Consider the following 22,901-nt stretch of genomic DNA (forward strand, 5'->3'; position numbering starts at 1 on the left):
GCCTCCTTTTGCCCTCCCTTGCCCTGATAGCCCTGTCCTTTCAGAGGCTACATGATCTGAAGACCAGTGTTCAAGTCCTGCTCTTTCACTTATCAACTGTGAATTTAGCAAATCATTTGACCTTTGGAAGCTCAGACTTTGCATCTGTTAAGTGGGCTAATTAAGATTCACGGTGTTATTGCAAATATAATGGAGCTAAGTGGACTTTGTAAGCAATATAGCATTAACGTGAGAGACTGAAATAGATTAGTGCAAGTCAGCTTCTAATGCATTAAATAAGGAAAACACCACAGGGACACAGAGGAGAAAGCAATTAGGGAGATCAACAAGGTTTTACAAAGCAGGTATGGTGGACTGGGCCTGAGATTAGGGGCTCTCTAGGTGAAGAAGATCATTCCAAGAAGAAGAAACAAACTCTCGGAGGCACCAAAAGCTTCCTGTGTTTTTGGCGACTAGTGAACAAGAGTAACTGTAGATTAGGTGCGACGTCATAGGTGTTAATAAATTAGGTCCAGACCAGTTCTGTGCACCACATTAAAGAGTTTGAGCTTTCTTTACGGAGCCACTGAAAAGTTTCATTCTACGACAATTTCTAGAGTGAGTCACTATGTGCCAAGCACTGTTTAAGCACTTGTGAAACATCAGAAGAATAATTAAAAGAACATCCATGTACCCAATTTAAGAAATAGCTTAGGGACTTCCCTGGTGGCGCAGCAGTTAAGAATCTGCCTGCCAATTCCGGGAACATGGGTTCGAGCCCTGGTCCAGGAAGATCCCACATGCCGCGGAGCAACTAAGCCCGTGCACCACAACTACTGAGCCTGCGCTCTAGAGCCCGCGAGCCACAACTACTGAGCTCACGGGCCACAACTACTGAAGCCCATGCGCCTAGAGCCCGTGCTCCACAACAAGAGAAGCCACCGCAATGAGAAGCCCGCTCACCACAACGAAGAGTAGCCCCCGTTCACCACAACTAGAGGAAGCCAGCACGCAGCAACGAAGACCCAACACAGCCAAAAAAAAAAAAAAAAAGAAATAGCTTAAAAAATTACCAATCCTTATGAAACTCTCTGGGTTCCCCTCCTCAATAGAATTTGCCTAATTCCCCAAGAGTATCTCAAACTCTAAATTTTACGTTTGTCATTTCCTCATTTTTCATTACAGTTTTATTCATATGTGAGGAAACAGGCTCAATAAATATTTGCTGGATAGATGAATGAAAATACGTATCCCTGTGTGGGTGGTCTCGTGTGTCCTTTCTTGCAGATATTGCTTCTATTTCTGTTATCATTGTTATTCCAGTGCTCTTAACCAGTCTTTATTCCTCAGGTTTCTTGATTTACATGCCATTGTGTGTTTTTATCAGATAGTTGTATTTACTATCAAAACAACTTTATACAAATTACGCTCAGAACCCCTTTTCTTTAACATAGCAACTACTTATAATTCCTATCTCTTTTTCCCATCTTTATCCACATGTAATTGGAGTTATTATAATTGTAAATGTTGTGTTTTTTGCTTGAGCTTTTCACTTTGCATTATTCTGTAGTTTCTGTATTTCTAGATAGTCTTTGTGTTAATTATTTTTATGACTTCCCAAATAGTCTATCAAGCAAATATATTATAATTTGCTTTATCATAATTAAATTGCTGGATATTCAGGTGGCTTTCAATTTTAAACTATTATAAGTAACATTGCTGTGAAAGCCTTTTTACTTATAAGATTTTTTTCTTCTTTTGAATTATTTCCTTAGGATACATTTTCATGAATGAGAATACTCAGTCAAAAGCATGATTAATTTTGTGGTTCTTGTTACCTGGGGGGCTTGCTTTATATAAGAAAATTGCTTATTTTTCTGATTGTAAAAGTAATTCATGCTCATAACAACTGGAAGATACAAAAATGTATAAATAGAAAAACAAAAATTTCCCCTAATCTTATTCCACAAAGATTACTATCACTAACATTAAAATATTTTTTAATCCATCATTAACATTTTCTTCAACTTTTACAATATTGGTATCATATATTGTTTTGTATCCTGCTTTTTGAACTTGATCATCAGCTTTTCCCATGTCGCTGAATATTTTTCAAAGAAGTGATATTTTTTAATGGCCACATCATACTGTGTTGTGTGGCTAGCTATTAGTCCCTTCTTACTGGCCTTTTTACTGGCATAAATAATGCTGTAAATGAACATCCTGGTATTAACCTTCATGAGAATTCTGATTGTTCTCATAGGACAAATGTTTGGAGGTCAAGTGCTAGATGAAGAATACAAATATTGTCAGTTTTTGATCCATGCAAAACTCATGCATCTTGACTTCTGATATTCCTTTGCCACTCTGTGTTGCTGCTGTAACAAATCACCACAATTTAATGGCTAAACAAATGCAAATTTATTATCTTATAGTTCTGGGAGTCAGAAGTCCAAAATGGGTCTCATTGGGTTAAAATCAAAGTATCAGCAGGGCTGCTCTTCCTAGACAGAGGTTCTAGGAAGGATTCGTTTCCTTGCCTTTTCTTGCTTCTAGAGGTTGCCCGCATTCTGTGGCTTATGACCCCTTCTTTAGTTTTCAAAGACAGTAATGTTTGGCCAAATCCTTACACTACCATCTCTCTGGCTCTCTCTCTTCTACCTCCCTTTTCCACTCTTAAGGGCCTCTGTGATTCCTTTGAGCCCAGCTGGACAATCCAGGATAATCTCCTTATTTTAGAGTCAGCTGATTAGCAACCTGAATGCCATCTGCAGCCTTAATTCCCCCTCTGTCATGTAACCTAATATATTTACAGGTTCTGGGGATGAGGTCATGAACATCTTTGGGGGTGGGGGCATTATTCTGCCTACCACTCATTTCTTCCTTTGGGTATTGTCATTCTCTTTCCCATTGCTTTGTTTTAGTCAGGAGTCAGTTCAACCAGGATTTAACAGAAAGCCAAAAGTTTTTTGGTCCTTAACTATGTGTAAGACACTTTACCAGATACAAAGCCCTAAAAGAACTTTTTTCTCTGTTGGAGGAAACAGTTACGCAAGGACCTTAGTTCAAGGCAGAGTATGATTAGTGACAAAACAGTGGTTCCATGTAACTCGAAGGAACACAGAGGACAGCAATTAATTTTTACTTAGGAAAGCTTCCTGGAGGAAGTGGCATTTGAATGGAAAATTTAACAATGTCTAGAATTCTTTTAGATAGAGATGAGGAATGGCATTTTAGACAGAAGGATCAGAATGACTAAAGGCACAGAAGTGAGGAATCAAAGAATGTGTTCAGAGACTGGTGATTAGTCTAGAAGGGTGTTGTCTGATAGAACTTTCTATGATGATGGATATGTTCTATATCTGTACTGTTCAACGTGGTAGCCACTAGCTACATGTGGCCATTGGGCACTTTAAATGTGGCCAATACTCCTGAGGAATTGGATCTTTAATTTAATTTTAATCAATTTAAATTGAAATAGTCACATGTGGCTAGAGGCTACCATATTGGACAACACAGATCTAGAGTGAATGGAGCAAGGGATCTTTGGGGGATAGGGTTTTTGGAAGAATGCACTGGAATATTTATTGAGGCCACATAACAGAGGGCTTTGAAAAACATGCACTAGGTAATGGGGAGTCACTAAAATGTTTTGAGCAGGAGAGGGACATGATCACAACTATGTTAGAGTTAAGATACTATTCTGATAGCCTTTGGAGGATGGGAAGGATGGAAGTTTAAAGCCAGTTGATAACAGGACTGATATATGAGTCCTCTTAAGTTCTACATATTTCCTAGTCAATGTTAACATTTTAGGGTGACTTTGTTTATGTCCATACTCTGGGCACTGGTGTGTAGATATCCAAGGATACCTGGGTTGCCTCTCCTATTGGTTTCTCAGCACTGTTGGATACTTCCTATATCTTCTATGTAAAACTCTGTTATGATCCGATTTAGAATTTTCCTGGCATTTTTCTTCCTTTTCTTTGAAATTTTAATTTAAAGCAAGTGATTGTTAGGGCTGTGAGGGCATAGTCCATGTTATTCACTGGTGTATCTCTAGCTCCTTGAAGGATACTTGACACAGCTTAACCGCTCAGTAATTATTATATGAACTAATGTTTTATCAGGTTGTTGAAGAATCTTGTGGTTTTGATAGGATTCCCTTGTACCTTTCCAAAAGCTCATTATCAACCAGATAATGAGAGTTATTATCAGAGTTAGGTCCTGAACACCTAACTCTTCACCCCTCTTATGTATCTAAATGTCCACCTCCTATAGTTGCTTGTCTTTCATGGTTACACATTTTAACTGGAAGAAGACGTGGGCCCTCTAGCCTTCCAGTTTTTATCCAGCACTTAAAAGTGACAGGAGAAATATCCATGGTCTTTTCGATACTTTGTGCATCTATAGACATGCATAGTGGTCGGTGAGCCTAGGAAGCCTGGTCATCTCTGTGACAACTCGTGACTGGGTATTCCTCACACCCTGTCCATCCAGGCCACCTCTATACCCCTTACCAGAGACAAGTCAACTGGTAATAGAATACTTCCTCCAGGCAGCTATAACTGATTTCTTTGCACTACTAATACTTAAGAATCCTTGTTTTATCAAGCAATTGACCACTCATTTTGGCAGTGTTTTGTAACTCTTGTTTTGTTTCCTATGTATATATCTTGTTCTTTCTTCTCTCCTCACTGTAGTATAAGTGCCTTAAACACAAGTGTACAAATAAACAAAGACCACCCCACCCAAATGAGAAGAAGAAAAGCTATTTATTCAGAGTTTGCAATAGCAAGGGAGTCAGCCGCCATCACTTGGGTTTAGCAGAGATTCAAAGGCAGGCAGGGGAGTGGAAAAGCTTTATAGTGGAAAAAAGAAAAGGCTTGAAGCATGTCCTGATTGGAGGCTGTTGGCACGGGAAAGCTGGAGGAGGGCTAACTAGGGGTGGGGCTAGTAGGACATATTTGGCTTTTTCTGGTTGATCCTAAGTTGGAAGTCAGAACAAAAATTAGGGAAGCTGTCAGTTATCAATCAGTTCCTGCCACTTGGGGCTGATTGCTACAGGAGTTGTTGTTTGACTTCATAGTCTGATGGCTGCAGACTGTGGGTCAGAGTTCTATCTATATTTGTGGTCTGGCCGTTGTCCATTTGTATATTCAGTTTCTCACAAGAACCATGTCTTATGCTTCTTTTACACCTGGCCTTCTTCCATGATCTTCTTATCCTCCAATGTTTGTCACATGCCCAGGTACAAAACAGGTGCATGGTAAACATTTGGCTGAATGATGTCGCAGCACATCAGGTAATGAGTACTGAGCTATGAGTTCTGTTGTTGTTACTTTCTGGCTTGGGCGAGTCACTCAGTTCTACTCCAGTGTATTCCATTCCATTCACATTTATAGTGTCCTTGTGATATGTCAGGCCCTAGGAAACATGCTGATGGCACAAAGAAGAGTGATACAACATTCCTGTTCTCAATCCTCAAAATATACCTCTCTAAACTTAAGGTTTCATTTATAAAATGGTGACAGTAATCACATGGAGTTGTTGTGAGGGTAAGATCAGATAAAGTACATGAAAGCATGCAGTAAATTGTAAAGAGCTATAAAATGTGAGGAATTTTTGCTATTTTAAATGATTAACAATTGTTTCCCTGAAAACACAAAGTAACTCCAGAAAATGATGCATCTTGATAAACTTTTCCTTCATCTTCTCTAAGTATAATTTATGATACAACCACACCATTTACAGAAAACCTCTGCATTTCTTTTTTGAGATGTTTACTGAGGAATCTGGGGTATAATTATTATACTTCTGTCTTTTTAGAGGGTAATACACTTTCAAAAGCCTGTTTAAAGGATTTCTAGTTGCCAAGCTGTCCTGTGAACCGGCCAATACGATTTCTTGAATCATCGCCCAGTGCGGACCCAATCTATATTTGGAATTTCATGCCATCTTGAAGGAACATCATCCAGTGCCAGGGTCTTCTCTGAGCTAATTGGGCTTTGGCAGTGATGTCATTCCATAGTGGGCGTTTGTCAAGACTATGGCAATGATAACTCAAATCTCGTTTTCAGCAGCGTGTGCCCATGTGTGCAAAGAGGCTGCTCCCCTCCCTTACATGCAATTACTCCTCCTGCTGAAGTTTCACTTCTGGTCTCTTTCTGAAGATGGGAGATCAGTAGGCTATTTACACTCCATGGCTATAAGCATTCCTCTCCTTCTATTCTGTGTACAACTATTTCTCCGGTCATTAATATGGCTTAAAATAAAATCAGGGAGAGCAGTAACCTTATCAAAGCAGTAAACTTATCAAACTTTTGATAGGTAAGAAACAGTCATCGAACCACAGAGGGAAGTGTCTCCTAGGGTTAAACATTATAGGCATTGGAATTAAGCAGCTGTGTTTTGAATGGCTGCCCAGCCACTTTTAGCTGTATATGTTGGACAAGTTTGTTAATCTATATGAGCCTCGGTTTCCTCAACTGTAAGATGAGGGTGATAGTTTTTGCCTCATGGGGTTGTGGATTAAACGTAACCAGATTTATGACTATTCCCCTATGTCTGCTGACTTTCTGACCTCAGATTCTCTTTCTAGCCTGTCAAATAATCCTCATGTCCCAAGAACATTGGGGAATAAGGAAGAATTTTCTGGTGATTTCCCAGGAGAGATGGGAAATCCCACAGTCCCCAAGATTCCTCCAGAACACTGTCTTCAGCCTCTTCTCTATGATTTCTGAACAATTCAGTTCTGCCCCAAACTTGCACACAATTACACAGTCCAGAGTCATCTTGCTACTCAGCAGTTCAAAAGCCCTGCCATTAAGTGAACATCTGACTGTTTATCAGAAGAAAATTTTAGCACTCATCTGTTGTTACTTCAGTATGTCTTTTGGGGTCTCATCTCTCACTCAAATTGTCCATCAAAATATTGCTTACAATTATATTCAAGTTTTCTCTCTGAGACGTGTCCCAAGGGGGGATATAAAAACAACTTCCCTCAGGGCTGGGAGTTTGGGATTAGAAGATGCAAATTACTATATATAGGACGGATAAACAGCAAGGTCCTATTGTACTGCACAGGGAACTATATTCAATATCCTGCAAAAAGCCATAATGGAAAAGAATATGAAAGAGAATATATATATGTTTATGGAATCACTTTGCTGTACAGCAGAAACTAACACAACATTGTAAATCAACTATACTTCAACAAAATTAAAAAAACAAAATGAACAGCTTCCTTCATTTCACTACATTGGTTTTATATAACACACATAAAACACTTAGCACAATGCCTGCACAGAGTAGTACTCAACAAACTAAAGTTTGTTTTTTAGACAAAGTGAAAGCAATATAGTGAGATAACATAGTTTTGATATATGTGGAACAACTGCTCGATTTAAGAGTTTGTGTCTTGTATTTGTCCCTTAATTAGTAACGTTAGAAAAGGTATTAGCAACCCTAAGCCAGAGATGCCCAAGGCCTGAAAGGCATCAAGGGTGTGTCACCTCGGGTTCAAACTCCCATCTGGAGACCTGGCACATCCCCACACAGATGGCTAAGTAAGCTGCTGTCATCTTTTCCTCCTTATACGGAGAGGCTAAATGATATTCTTGGCTGGTTTAGTTGAGAGGTCTCTTTCTGGTTATAGTAAGTCTGTTTGAACTTCTTCCTACCCCAGCATGGTTTGTCAGCTATTCTGCTGGCCTGGTGGTTTTTTACCCATTTAGCTACAGAGAATGTTGCTCTGGGTCAGACACTTAGCCAAAGGCTGGGGAAGTAAGGGAGAAAGCACCGTTCTCAGATGAACCCAACTATAAGTCACAAGGAGTGGTCAGCTGTATAACACCCGAGGCACTGAGTGTTCAAAGCGGGGCAGGATGGGAGGGATTTATGGAGTAGGGAGCCAGGGAAGGTGTCAAGAGCTCTGACATTTGATGTGGGCCTTGAGGAGTAAGTAGGGATTTTGCTAGGCCACAAAGCAAATGCTGACAACAATTCTAGACTTTTTGGGTGTGCCAGCCAGAATCAAAGTGATAACTCCAAGAGGGAAAGGAAACTCAAGGGACAGAATTAAGGGCCTTTATTATATCATCTCTTTCCATATAGAGACCCAGCTCAAGTACCGGAGGGCTTTTTACTTCCCTTTAATAGGGATGACCATTCCCTTAAAAATGAGGGCTCTTTTCCTCCTTATATGGAGAGGTTAAATGACTTGTCCGAGTCTGTATATTTTGTAGGTAACAAACAAAGCCTAAATCCAATGCCTGTCCAAGGCCTAGCCCCTAATTTGTGGCCAATAATCAATATTTATTGCGTGAACAATGAATGAATGAATGAGTAAACCCAGTTCTCCTGACTGCCATAAAGTATAGTTTCCGCTCCTTGGCACTTGTTTTTGTTGTTTGGTGCACTACTAGCTGCTTATTATCACCATCTGCAGAGGAATCCCATGGGATATACCTTGAGGCCTTTGTGAGTCCTCAGATTCATGAAAGCATCTATAACATATATTTTTTCTTAGTATGAGAATTTTACACAGGGCAGGGAGTCCACCAAACAGTTTTAAAAATTGATTTCTATTCTTTTTACCTTCAGTCTCACTACCTTTCCATCTCTCCTGCTCATAGCCATCAGGAGCTTGGCCTAGTTGTACCTTGAACCACACCCCTCATATGCTTTCCATGTGGCCTCTTTATGGTTTAAGGCCTAAATTGCTCCCCAGCCCAGGGTTAGAAGCTCCAACCTGCCTTCTCATCCTTATCTTTCACTTATTTATTCTTGCATTCATTCAACAAATATTTATTGAGTACTTCTTAAGAATCAGACCCTGTGCTGGGTGCTGAAGATACAGGGGTGAAGAGGAAAGGCACACAGTTTCACTTCATGGAGCTGGCTATCTAGTGGAAGAAACAGTAATAAATGAAAGTTATATCATGTAATGGTTTATATTATGTAATGGTAGTTTTGCTAAGTGCCACAAAAGGGAAGTATAGAATGGTGAGGTTGTTCAGCAGGGGAATCTAATCTATTTGGGAGGGTCAGGACCAGCTTCCCTGAGGGACTGCATTTAGGGGAATAGGAAATGGCTCAGCAAAGAGATAGGAGAGGATATTCCTGGCAGGGGGCAGAGCACGGGTAAAGGCCCTGAGGTAGGACAGAACTTGGCTTTGCGCGGAGATTTAGAAAGGTTCGAGTGGCTGTAATGGCTTGGCCCACAACAGCTTGCAATGCTTCCTTTTGTGAGAGCAAAATCCAAAGTCCTTATTCTAGTGAACAAGACCCTACATGGTCCAGAGCCCTACTATAGCTCAGATCTCATTTCCTCACCCTTCCCCTCTCCTGCCAACCTCATTTTGCTATTCTTCAAAATGGCAAACATAGTTCATTTTCTGGGCACCTGCATTTTTTCTCCCTTCTACCTATGACACCATCATACCAGTTATCTTCACAGCTCACTCCTTCATTCCATGTGAGTTTCTGCTAAATGTTATCCTATCAAAGTGGCCTTCTCTGATCACTCTTCCTATAACAGTGACCCTCCACCACTCTCAGTCCCATTACTCTGCATGTTCTTCATCACACTTACCACCATGTGGCATATAATTTTTACTTGTTAATGAACTGTATCTCTCCATTACCTTGTAGGGGTCATGAATGAAGCTGTCTTCTTGATTGCTGTATCCTCAGCACCTAGAGCAAAACCTGACTAATAGTTGGCACTCAATAAACATATATTAAAAACAGTTGAATGGGAAAAGTGATACAAGACCAGACTGGAGAGAAAGCCAAGAGCCAGACCCTGGGGCACATACCATGTACTTTCATGCCCAGAGCGGCCTTGTTCATGCTTTTCCCTCCACTTGCAGTGCTCTTCTCCACCCCCTTCCATCACCATCTCCACCAATGGAAGTGCCATTGACATAGCCCATTGCCGGAACTTCCACATAGCATTTATTTAATTCCTCTTTGGATTCTGGTGAGTGAGGTATATGTTTGACTCCTGTCCCCAGTGCAGCATAGAGCATGACCCAGAGTAGGTACTCAGAAAAATCTTTGCTTAATTGGGTGGCAGGAGGGCAATAATCCAGGAGAGCTAATAATCCAGGTTAAGGATCCTAATAAGGTCAGGGAGCTGAGCCAAAGTCATGACTGGATTTGAAGGAGCATATAGTTAAGAGCATGAACTCAGAGCTTAGTTTCCTGGGTTTTGAATCTGGCTCTGTCAATTACGAGTGACTTTTTGTCTGTAAAGGCCTCAGTTTTTCTATCTTTAAAATGGGCATAAAGAGTACCTCTGTCATAAAATCATTATGAAATTTACATTAATCACTATATTACACTATTCAAAATAGTGCAAGAAACATAATGAATACTATATACATGTATTGTTTAAAAAAAAAATAAGAAGCCTAGGATGTTGTTTATGGGCAGGAAACCTCAAAGTCCAGGGAAGGCCTGAACTTGGCAGAGAGACAGCATTTGGAGATGCACTTGGGAACCTGGGCAGGGCACTAGGAGAAGGCGATCTTGGGAGCCAAAGCCCAATCCCAGCCGGTGCTTCAGCCCATTTTACAGAAAGCGAGACTGAGTTCAGGAAGCACCTTAACTTCACGCCCACCACAGCACAGGAATGTTGATAACTCAAGTGGCTCCCAGAGTAATGCTCCCTGTGCTGTTTCCTCACAATTTATCTGTGGAATACAATAACTGGCATCCCAGATGGTGGTTTATTATGTATTTTATTATTTATTTCCTTCCTTGTTTCTCAGAGCAGTTGAGGTAGTTTATAGGAAGCAACAGAATGTAAACCATGGGTTAAAAACAGTATTAGGGGGACTTCCCTGGTGGTCCAGTGGCTAAGACTCTGCGCTCCGAACGCAGGGGTCACGGGTTCAATCCCTGGTCAGGGAACTAGATCCCACACGCATGTTGCAACTAGGAGTTCGCATGCCACAACTGAAGATCTCACATGCCGCAACAAAGATCCCGCATGCCACAACTAAGACCCAGCACAGCCAAAATAAATAAATAAATAAATATTAAACAAACAAACAAACAAACAGTATTAGGTCTAGGAAAGGTATACATTAAAATAAGAGGCCAGCATGGTGGTAAGGTAGGATAGGAGAGAGCACTGATGGCAGACTAATACAAGGGTCTACACTGTTGTTATTTTCATGTGCAAATTAAGTTCTGAGCTTCCCAATGGCAAAAGTGAAAAGACACACATGGTTAGTTACATAGAAGAGAAAACCAAAGTGTTTTCCTAGTTCTTATCCCTAAAAGAAATTTCTCATTTGTTCCAGGCTCTTTAGGAATGACACTGAACGCTGATGTTTCCATTCTTATGCCCTAGGGCTATCTTGGCCCATGAGTTGGCCAGATTTCTTCCCTAAGGTGGTTATAACTTCTGAATTTGCTTGAAAAATCTTAGATCCTCATTCTGACTCTGCTGTGATTATGGGCTTCCCCTAATCAGCCAAGAATTACATTTGTGATTCAACCTCTTAGAATGTCATGGTTCTTAAAGACCTTAAAGGTCATAAGGTCTAACATCCCCATCCCACTCACCTTCTGATGTTTGAATCTTCTTTGCAACAACTCCATCAAGTGGCCATCCAGCTTTTTCTTGAATGCTTCCAGTGACAGGGAGCTCATTACCTTCAAGGACCTCTCATTCCATCTGTCCATGAAGTTTCCTGTTCTATTGAGTTGACATCTGAATCCTAGCCATACTTATTGAAAGAGACATTTCATCACTGAGGAAAGAAATCAAGTCAAATTGGCCAGCAGGAAGCAACTCTGGGAATCCTAAGCTTCATTAGAAGTAGACTTTTGTTCAAATAAAGTGTTAAAATTAAAGCTGTATATATCTGAGTGGGGCCAATTGGCATAAACTCATCACAGCATATGGTGTGCTTCCTTTTATATGCACGTTTAGCAGCTAGTGGGTACCAAACCTCGCACAGCTCCCAATTGCTAGCACTAATGAAGGATCTGTTTGCTTTGGGGGATAAAGATGGTATCACTGATTCACAGTTGTTTTTCCAGGAGTGATGAACATATTTCACTTCCCCATCTACACTCTCTTGCGTGGTCCTTTCTTGGCCTCACTGCCACTGCCCTACTTCAGACCTCATTGTCTCTTGCCAGGACTGTTCACTTGTCTCTAACTGGCCTCCCTGCCTCAAGTCTGGCCCTTTCTGGCCTAAGATCACACCGCCAGAGAGGTCTTCATCAAACATGGATTTGCCATATCACTTTCAGCTTGAAATCCTCAGTGGCTCCTGTTAGCTCCAGCATGGAGTCCAAGCTTCTTGGCATGTAAGATGGCCAGGGTAGGGTTGGGGGTTACTTGTGGCCATGAATAGGACAAAGATAACTGTCCCTCATTCAGGGACAGTTGAGACCCCAAAGTAGTGTAAGGCCTTCTGGAACAATAGCTCACATTCATATAGCTTCACAACAGTCACAGTCTAGTCACTGACAAAAATTAATTTCATCCCTAGTTAACAGAGGAAGAAACAGAGATTCTCTCAACACTACTCCTACTAGTGCTACTACTACTGTTAACAATAGTGAATGGTTTTATAGCACTATCAGTGTGCCAGGTTCTGTTTCTAAGCACTTTATTTCATTTAATCCTCATAACAAGGTAATTGCATGACCCTGAAAGTGAGCACCTCCTTAAGTTTGTGCCCTGCTGCCTCCCCCTCCTTGCCCTAGCCCCAGCTCTGGCAGGACTCGTGTGTCAATGACACAGGAGCAGAATTTGGGGGTACCCAGTAGGGGGATCTCAGACAGAAAGTCTGGTCCTAGCAGAGGTCCAGCCTCACTGCTGGCACCGGGATCAGAAGGTCCAGCCTAGAGTTTTGTAGTCAGGGTTGGAGAGCCAGGAGGCCATGACTACAGTGGGCAGCGTGGTGAAGAAAAAGACCGCAGGGCCCGGAGCCAGGTTCCCATGTGTGTGTGCCACCGGTGGGAGGTCACGTGCAGTGTTTCCTTTCTGGACCTCAGTTTCCTCCTCTGCACAATCAGAGTGTTCAGATCCCCGTCTCCTTCCCAGGTTCAGTGGGATGATGGCAGTGAAGGTGTCTGATGGACAGTAAAGTACCGACACAGCATGGGGTGGGGAGACGATAGCCAAGTGGGTATGAGGAGCCTGGGAGGGTCAAGCTTATCCCCACACAGCTTCCCCTTTCTGGGGAAGACTTCATATCTCAATAAGGTGGATGAAACAACTCAGCCTGATGAAGGCAGCTGTGCTTCATGCCCACTATTAAGAGAACAGCTCCTATCCTACCATCCCAGCCCATAGACAGCCTGAAGCCAGGAACAGCATGGCCTTCAAATCCCAGCCCCAGCTCTGCCCTCGTGCTGAGCACCTCTTCCAGCTCAGTCACAACGAAATGTCTCCTTCTTCCTTATAAACCCAGGGCTCTGTCCCCACCAGCCTACCCCATCACCCACACTTCCCCTGGGTCTGAAAACATGCCACTGCCTCAAGACTTGGAGGCCCACCTTAGGAAGTGTGAGATCCATGTTGATAACTAGCTAGGAGGCTAATTGAAAATATTTTGGAGTTTGCATGTTAGCTCTGTCAAATCAAGTAAAAAATCATTCTTATCTACTGCAACCAGCAGTTATGCAAATCTGCCAATGGCATTAATTAAAGAACTTCCTTACTTCTCAGAGCATTTATCATAAATGAGGAACAGGAACATTCAGGGGCCCATTTCATTCTCTCCCGCAGACACAGCCCCATCTGAGTTAATGTCGTATGCAGAGAATCTGCCCTGGAGGGCGGGGTGGAGTTGGATTCCTTATGGGCAGATATTTGAGTTCTGTATTTGTGCAGCACTGTATGTTTACCAGGTGTCAGCTTAGATGGGACGGGCCATCCCTCAAGTGAATCTTCACACTTCTCACATCATCTCTTGAGATTTCCAGCCTCATCTTGACCCCGTGTGGTGGGCAGAGTGGATGCCCTCTACAGAACAATTTTACATCCACTATCCTTTTTGATCTTCACACAGCTCTGTGATTTTGGTTGTTGTTCTTGTTGCTATTATTCCTGTGTTGTAGATGAGAAAATTTGGACTTCCTTGCTGTAAAACAGGGGTGACCAAAATTATTGTAAAGGGCCAGATAGTAAATATTTTAGGCTTTGCAGTCTGTGAGGTCTCTGTCATGATTCTCAGCTCTGCCACTGTAGCATGAAAACAGAAATAGACACTAAATAAACAAGCAGACATGGCTGTGTCCCAGTAAAACTTTATTTACAAAAGCAGGTGGTGGGTCTTGGTTTCTTGATCTCTGCTCTAAAGCACTGACATTGTGGCAGGGAAAAGATACCTTTGGTAGATAGAGAACCTTAATGAGGGGATTTGTTTTTATCTCAATAAACTTTACTGAGCGTCCACTATATGTCCAGCACTGTGAAGGATACCTATGTAAATCATAGATAAATCAAGGAGATTTGGCAGGAGAAATATCTATATGAATTCACATCATAATCATTTTTAGGCCCAGAGTTCTCAGGACCGTTAGAGGAAGCAGATGAGACTCAGAATTCAGAACATCTGGAACATCAAGGAGCTTTCTGGAGGAGGTTATATGCTAGCTGGGCTTTGAAGAACAACTAGGATGAAACGTGAAGCCTTGTCCATGGGCGTATATTTGGTGAAGGGTCAGTGTGACCGCGTTTCCCCTCCTCACTCTGCTCCTCCCACCGATAGAGACCAGGTATGTTCACAGTCAGTGCCCAAGCGAGGGCCCTTGTAGGGCAGGTATGGTGGTGAAAGGGGACCTGGGCTCAGGATGGTGCTCAAGGCATATATACGGAAAAACAGATCCAAATTAGGCCATGCAAGAGCCAGTTGGAGTGAAACAGGTAGTTATGGGCCTCAGAGAAAGAGAAGTTGGGGTGAAAGGCGTCTCATGGCACTGAGTCACAGGGAGGGAGCTATGGCTGCTTGGAACCTTAGGTTGCAAGTTATGATGCTGTGGCTACAACCCCTGACTCCCCGTCTTGGGCCGGGGGAGTTCCCCACACCAACTACAATAAGCATGACCTCACTTTGGGCTAGTGCCTGTGATGCTTTGCGATCACAAGGCACCTTCACAACCATTATCTGTTTATCTTTGCAACAAATCCTATGCGGTTACTACTATCATCCCCATTTTACAAGTAGAGAAACCAAGGCTCAGAATAATGCACTGCTGTGCCCAAGAATTTGAAGCTAGATCTGTGTGACCTCGAAGCCAGTGCTCTTCTCACTGCTCTCTACTGCCCCATCGTACATGTGCCGGGAGAGAGAGATAGAAGATAAGAGAATAAGCAAATATAGATCAGAATCCTAATCAAGAAAGGCCACTCTAGTGGACTTAAGGCTCAAAAGAGTACTATGGGAGGGAGACAAATTCCCACCTGATCAGCAGCTCTGCGTTCCTATGAAATGTGCTTTTATTCTTGCCCAGTTGGCTGGAGGGACTAAGTGATTCAGCTCCAGGCTGTCTCCTTAAAGTCTCAGAGCATATCCCCACCCATGTGGCTGCCAGCTGGTGGGTCTGGGGGTGCTTCTGGGCTCTACTTGCTTCTTGCTTCTTGCTTTTACTCTCAGCCTGGTCTCTCTGGCTTCTAGGTCTTTCCAGCCAGCACCTTTGGATTAATTATTTCTTTGGGCGGTTTTTTAGGATTCGACATCCACATCCAGGCCCCTGTGTCTATCCAGCGGACTGTGTGCCTAGGTCTCACATGCATGTCGAGCCCCCGATGTCTATTTTTAACCTCATCTCTAATCGGGGTTATGCACACAGTCTCAGCGAGACACTGCCAAGCCTGAGAGAAGACTCTCATCGTACAACTGAAAATTGCATCTCTTTATGAGACCAAAGCCCTGATGGTATAATAAATAAATTGATAATTTCTATGATTGCCTTTGAAGAGTAAACAAACATGCATTGCATTGTGCATGCAGTTTAAAAGCCATAATTTTTAAAAAGGAAATATTTCAGAGGTACCATGGTTTATTTGGCCCTGTTTTTGCATTTCTGTCTTTTTATTTAAAGCACCAAAAGCCTCAAACACGGAAATGCCCAGGATTTCTCTTGACCCCTGAGGAGCCCTGGTGTTCCAACAGCCCAGTTTTCTGGGAAAAGGGATCAGGTGGAGAATCCTGCCCCTCGCCTCTGTCCAGATCTTGGTTAACAGAACAGCTCTCAGCTCAGTCTCCCAAGTTAGGGCCCCCTCTTCAGTGAGCGCTTCTGCCCACACTGCCACTGCCTTCATCTGGTCGTCTTCATCCTTCTCTTGGACTGTTATTTAAACATTCTGGAATGTGATCTTTCTGTTACCAGTTTCTTCCCATGCACTCCATTTTCCACACTGCTCTTAGAGTGATTGCTATATAAAGCAAATCTAATCATGGCTGGAAAACCTCAGTACCTTGGTTTTACTCCCAGCTTAGTTGGGGAGGGGTTTCTTTGCTGCTGTCATCGCCCAAGGTGACTTCTCTCACATAGGAACTCGGGTGGGGAGGTGGGGAAGGTGGGGTGGTGCAAGACACAGCGCCCCTCCAGTCCCAGAGAATAGAGGCACCTAAGGCCTTCACCAGACCCGGGGTTCCCCTCCCCAGCCTGCCCCACCAGCCTTCACCAGACCCATCAGCCGGACAGTGGACAATGGTGTCATTCTATGAGGTTCTTTCCCAGATCTAAGAAGGGACATACAGTATCAAGACACAAAATCTGGATACTGATTCCTTGTTCTTTTACGCCACACAGGGGGCCTCAAGTCCTCCTGGACGATGTCTCCTTTCCACTGATGGGTTCCTGTCTCTGTGGAGTCCCCTTTCCCCACATGCTCTCCTCTGTGGCATGGTGCCCTCACTGCACACCTCTGCCCAACAACCTCCTCCACCTCTCTCTGATCTCACAAATTTGAGTGACACCTCAGGTTTCAGCAGGTCCCAGAGTGAGAGGTAAGGGTGGCTCTGGTCCCCTGGGTGATTGCGAGTCCACGGTTCCAGTTCAGATCATCTTTGCTGAGAGCGGTGGCTGATTTCTTTATGCTTACCTACCAGGCAGATGTGCCTCACCCAGGCAGCAGTGGGTTTTTGGTCTGTTTTTAAAATGAGTCCACCCCATTTGAAGTCCTATAGAGGAAAGGATTTTCCCTTCCATTAGCATATTTTGGCCTTGCCTCTTTTAGAAACCTAGGTGTCCTCACTGTTATGTCTGGTTTTGACTAACAGGCCTTGGCTTTCCTTGTAAAGAAGCCAGGCTAGCTGTAAGTGGCTGCTTTCTTTGCTACCCGGGAAGGAGAGCATGGCTCAGATCCACATCTGATAGAAAAGGGTAACAGAAGGGTCACTGGGCACCCAGAAAAACATCCTGAACGCCTGCCACAATGAACTTCTGTCTATCTGTATTAGGTTCCTAGGGCTGCTGAGGCAAATTATCACAAACTTGGTGGCTTAAAAGAACAGAAATATACTCTTTCATACCTTTAGAAACTAGAAGTCTGAAGTCAAGGTTGAAAGGCCCGTGCTTCCTTTGAAGGCTCTAGGAGAGAATCCATCCCTGCCTCTTCTACCTTCCATGGCTCTGCAGAGGTGGCATCCCTCCCATCTCTGCCTCCATCCTCGCCTCGCCTTTGTGGGTCTTTCCCCTCTCTCCTGTCTCCAATCTCCCTCTGCCTTTCTCTCACAAGGGTACTTGTCATAATAATCCAGGATGAAGTCATTTCAAAATCCTTAATTGCATCAGCAAAGACCCCTTTTCCAAATGAGATCACATTCGCAGGTTCGCAGGTGTGAGGATATAGACATATTATTTGGGGGCCACCGTTCACCCACTGCACCATCCCAAGGCATACGAAGTCCTTTCACAATTGTGCCTTCACATAGGTTTTCTTCCCTCTACTTTTGATGTCCTTCACCATCCTCCCACCTGTCTGCCACCCCCATGCTTTCCTCACTCTGTAAACGCATTTACACCTTAAAGTAAGAGCTCAGACATCCCTTGTGCATAAAACCTTCCCCTCCAGGAGGTACTGTCATGTGTCCTTTCATCTAGGACCCTGTAGCATGTGCTCACTAGCCTGGAAGGCATCTGCCAGCCCCAGTCTGGGCTGTGAGTGCCGTGCCAGGCAGGAGTGAGTCATCCCACTGAAACCTCTGCTCTCAAGGTCACCAGGGATTTCCATTTTGCTAAAGCCACTGATCACTTCTCTTCCTTTTTTTTTTTAAACTAAACTTCTTAGCAACACTTGACACAGTTAATTGCTCCCTCCTTCTTGATCACTTTCTTTTCCTGGGTCTTTGTGTGGCATTCCCCTTGTTTTCCTCCCACCTCACTGGCCACCCTCTCTTACTGTCCTTTGCTGGTCCTCCTCCACTTCTAGACCTCTGGATATTGGAGTGCCTTAGGGCTCTGCTGTTCCCTCTTTTTATCCTTTCTCCCCAGGAATTTCACTGCTGCAAGTAACAAGGATATATGCCAATGACACTTACATTTATGTTTCCCCCAGACTGTCTGTTTACCTCTGGATTTGTGTATCCAGCTATTGACTTGATACTTTCACTTGAATGTCTAGTGGACATTTTACATGTAACACAGACAAAGCAAAGCACTTGTTTTTCGCCCACCTTTGTTCCCTTCTTGCCCCCACTCAAAATGGCACCACCATCCACTCAGTTGCTCAAACCCCAAAACACAGAGTCATCGTTGATTATGTTTTTCCTATGTCCCGTGTCAAATCAATCAGAAAGAGCTATGAGATCTACCTCCAAGCTACGTCTTGAGCCTACCTGTGTATTTGCTTTTCTACCACTACTGTCCCAGCCTCTCTTCTCTTGCCTCAACTCCCACTACTCTCCCTTTAATTGTATCTTCCAGCCTCCTGGGCCTTCTTTGTGTTCTGCAAACAACCATGTTCATTTCTACCTTTTGGATTTCCTCCTTCCTTTGTCTGGAATGCTATTCTCTTAGATCTTGGCATAATTTCCTTCTTGTCTCTAAGGCCTTGGTTCAAATGTGACTTACCACCAAAGTATCACTCCATCCATGTCACTTTCTATCCCAAGACTTATTTTGATTTCTTTCTATTACTAAGTTATCTGATTAATCTTGTTTATCTGTTTACTTGATTAACATTGTCTCCTCTCTCTAGACAAACACAGATACTTGCTTGCCTTGATCACTCACCATACCTAGGTAAGTGCCTGGCACCTAATAGCAACTGAATATGTTCTTGTGGAATAAATGAGTGTATGTTTTAGAAAAATCACTCTGGAGACAATTTGGAGAACAGACTTGACAGGAAGAAATCTGTGCTTTAGAAAATTCTCTCTGGCTAGAGTATGCAATGTGGATTGGACTTAGAAACCCCACAGTCGCTTGGAACACCAAACCTTGTAGGATGTTTGGTGAGGTGAATTCAGTGTGATTATAGCCTAGAAATGAATTGGAAGATTTCTTCATTGATTCTGACAAGTGGGCTTCTTTCCCTGCACTGTTGCCTTTGAGTAGTGAAAATGCAATTAAAATTGACCTCCATATTTGGGTTGCTGACACCACAAGTGTGTGAAAGTGGAATTAGATACTTTTCCCGTGGCAGCTCCTGACCCCAAAACCATGGAGAATTGCTGTGGGGACAGAGTTCTCTGAGAGTGTCATCTGGCAACAAAGATGCAAGGGGAATGAGGCTGTAGTGGGTATGGTTCACTCCTTGAGTCAGAGGTCCTTTTGGCTGGCCTAGTGGTGGATAATGTGGGGACAATTCTTTTCTTCCCATCTCTTCACTACTGCACAAAGGAGCACACAGAGCTTCACAGAAAAGGGGTTAGCCAGGCTCCGTAACTCCAGGATTCTTCTTTCTCTCTTTATCCCAGAGCCTGAGTCCTCTTGCACTCTTTTCAAAGCACAGTGGAAATAGAAAGGATGCTTAGAAAAGTGGATAAAAAGAAAACAGAATAGAAATCTCCTAAACCTGTTAAATTCTTCCCCTGAATCTCTTGCAGAATTTATATTCAGTAAAAATATTATTTTTCAGGGCAAATAAAAGCCATCCCAATGGCAATTGTTCCCTCTTCCCCGCTCCCCCACTTGTTTTTTTGGTAGATTTTATGGAGTGATTTGAATTCATAGGGCCTCTCTTTCATTGTGCAGACTGAGAAATTGTAAACCTCATAATCGGGAGGGCTGGGTGATCTGAGTGGGTAAACGAGATTCGAGGAGCTGGCACAGTCCCCGTGAATCCACATGGACGCTGAGCTTTGCCAGTCTGCATGGGCAGTCCCCGTTCTAAAAGGCATATGATGTTCTACTTGGCAGCACAATATAGCAGAAAAGTGTGGAGTTAGAAGGAGGAAATCTGGACTGTGGTCCTCACTACTTGGATGACCTTGGGCAAGCTATGTAGGTTTTCTGAGTCTAAGCTTTCATGTCATGAAGTGGGAGTAATAATATGTTCTTCCCCTATGTACAATGCCATGCTGAGAGTTAAATATATATGTGAGTGTGCTTAGGGAACTGGGAAGACCTCTGTGTATCTTAGTCATTATTTTCTAGTTTGTCAAATCAGAGTCTTAATCTAGAATGGATAAATCTATTCACAGTGAATGTTCATTCATTAGACAGACTGATTGATGATGAGTTGGGATTCTGGATTCAGACCAGAAGACAGAAATAAACCTACTCTTGATGATATTTTAGAGCCTCTCCAATCCAATATGACTTAATTTACACATTTAGTATAGAGCTTGAGTATTAGATAGGGCTAAAAATGAGATTTAGTGAGAAAAGATGGTTTTATCCATACAACATGCACTCAACAAATATTTTGGGGTGCAGATAAAATGTTTATAACGGTGCTTGGCACACGTCAAGTGCTCAATACATTCCCACTGTTATTACCGTTGTTGCTCTTGTTGCTGTTTGCCAGGTCCTAGGCTGAGCTTTGGGGTTGCAAATATACAAAGCCATGGTCTCTGCCTTCTAGCATCTCTGAGTCTAGTGCGGGAGATTGAGTTGACAATTACAGGAAAATGAAGCAAGTGGGGGCAGTCAGAGACTGATTCAAGTCAGCCTGTCTATATTTGAAATTCTGTTTCGTTATTTATTAGCTAGGTGAACTAGCTAAGTGCAAGTGACTTAACATTTCAGGCTTTATTTCCTTCATCTGTAAAAAGGGAGAATAATAGCACTGATTTTAAGGGATTGCTGAATGAGTGAAATTAGATAATTAATCATTCATTTATTTATAAACTATTCATTGAGTGTTGAGGTTGGCTGAATATTGGCACCCCCGGAGGTATCCATGTCCTTATCCCCAGAACCTGTGAATATGTTAGGTTGTGTGGCAAAAGGGAAGTGATGTTGCAGACGGAATTAAGGTTGCTAATCAGCTGACCTTAAAATAGGAAAATTATCCTGGATTAATGGGATGGGCCAAGTGTAGTCACAAAAGTCCTTAGAATTGGAAGAAGGAGGCAGGAGGCGGGGTGGGGGGCGGGCAGGAACGAGTCAGAGACAGATTTGAAGATGCTTTGCTGCTGACTTTGAAGATGAAGAAACAGGGCCACAAACCAAGGAATACAGGAGTCCTCTAGAAACTGGAAAAAGCAAGAAAATATATTTTCCCCTAGAGCCTCCAGAATGCACCCAGTCTACACCTTGATTTTAGCCCAGTGAGATCCATTTCAAACTTCTGACCTCCAGAGCTGCACAATAATAAATTTGTGTTGTTTAAGCCACTAGGTTTGTGGTACTTTATTACAGCCACAAGAGGAAACTGATACAAACGTCTACCATATGCCACCAGACTCTGTTCTCGGTGCTGGGGCTAAGCAGTCGCCAGTGCACACAGACACACGTACCCCCAGTATTTGGAGCTTAAATTCTAGAATAATAAATAAATAGACAAATAAATATGGGTCGGAGGCTGAGACATGCTATGAAGAAAAATTAAAGCAGGGTCAGGGAGCCAGAGAATAAAGGGGATATTATTTTGCATACGAGTGGTCAGAGGGCCTTCGTAATGAGATAGCATTTGAACAGACATCTGGATTAAATGAGGGCTTGACCCAGGTGGATATCTGGGGGGAAGAGTAACCTTGGGTGAAGCAGCTCCTTTCTGAGGGCCATTCCCAAAGAGGGATGCAACTCTGAGACTTCAGCAGCCAGAACCCCCAGCAGCTGGGGGAACAAATGCCTCAGTCCTGAAGGGAGACCTGATTAGTGCATCACAGAATCCATGACAGGAGCCTGTTACAATAGGCTGGCCAAGAAGTGATGATAATTTGTATGGGGAGAATTCGAGGAGGGAAGGTGAGAAATAATCTTTTTCTTATTGAATTATAATTGACATACAATATTATATTAGTTTCAGTTGTGCTACATAGTGATGCAATATTTTTATACATTACAAAATGATCAAGATGATAAGTCTAGTTACAATGCTAACATACAAAGTTGTTACAATATTATTGACTATATTCCCTATGCAGTACATTATATTCCCTGTGATTTATTTATTTTATAACTAGAAGTTTGTACCTCTTTTTTTTTTTTTAATTTATTTATTTTTATTTTTGACTGCGTTGGGTCTTAGTTGCTACACGTGGGCTTTGTCTCTAGTTGCGGCGAGCGGGGGCTACTCTTCGTTGCAGTGCACGGGCTTCTCATTGCTGTGGCTTCTCTTGTTGTGGAGCATGGGCTCTAGGCACACGGGCTTCAGTAGTTGTGGTGCGTGAGCTCAGTAGTTGTGGCTCCCGGGCTCTAGGGCACAGGCTCAGTAGTTGTGAGGCGCGGGCTTAGGTGCTCTGCGACATGTGGGATCTTCCTGGACCAGGGCTTGAACCCGTGTCCCCTGCATTGGCAGGCGGATTCTCAACCACTGCGCCACCAGG

At 43.0% G+C, this 22,901-nt stretch overlaps 1 long non-coding RNA gene and 1 other non-coding gene across 2 annotated transcripts in view; both read left to right on the forward strand.

The window, feature by feature from the left end:
- The window catches only part of LOC137770007 (uncharacterized), a 297,898-nt gene that overhangs the window by 213,949 nt on the left and 61,048 nt on the right, over positions 1-22,901 (forward strand). The gene's annotated exons all lie outside the window — the stretch shown is intronic.
- On the forward strand, positions 10,827-10,899 carry TRNAR-CCG (transfer RNA arginine (anticodon CCG)). The gene has a single exon. It is a non-coding gene; the product is annotated as a tRNA-Arg (tRNA).

Source organism: Eschrichtius robustus, chromosome 10, assembly GCF_028021215.1.
Source record: "Eschrichtius robustus isolate mEscRob2 chromosome 10, mEscRob2.pri, whole genome shotgun sequence".
Classification (NCBI taxonomy): Eukaryota; Metazoa; Chordata; class Mammalia; order Artiodactyla; family Eschrichtiidae; genus Eschrichtius; species Eschrichtius robustus.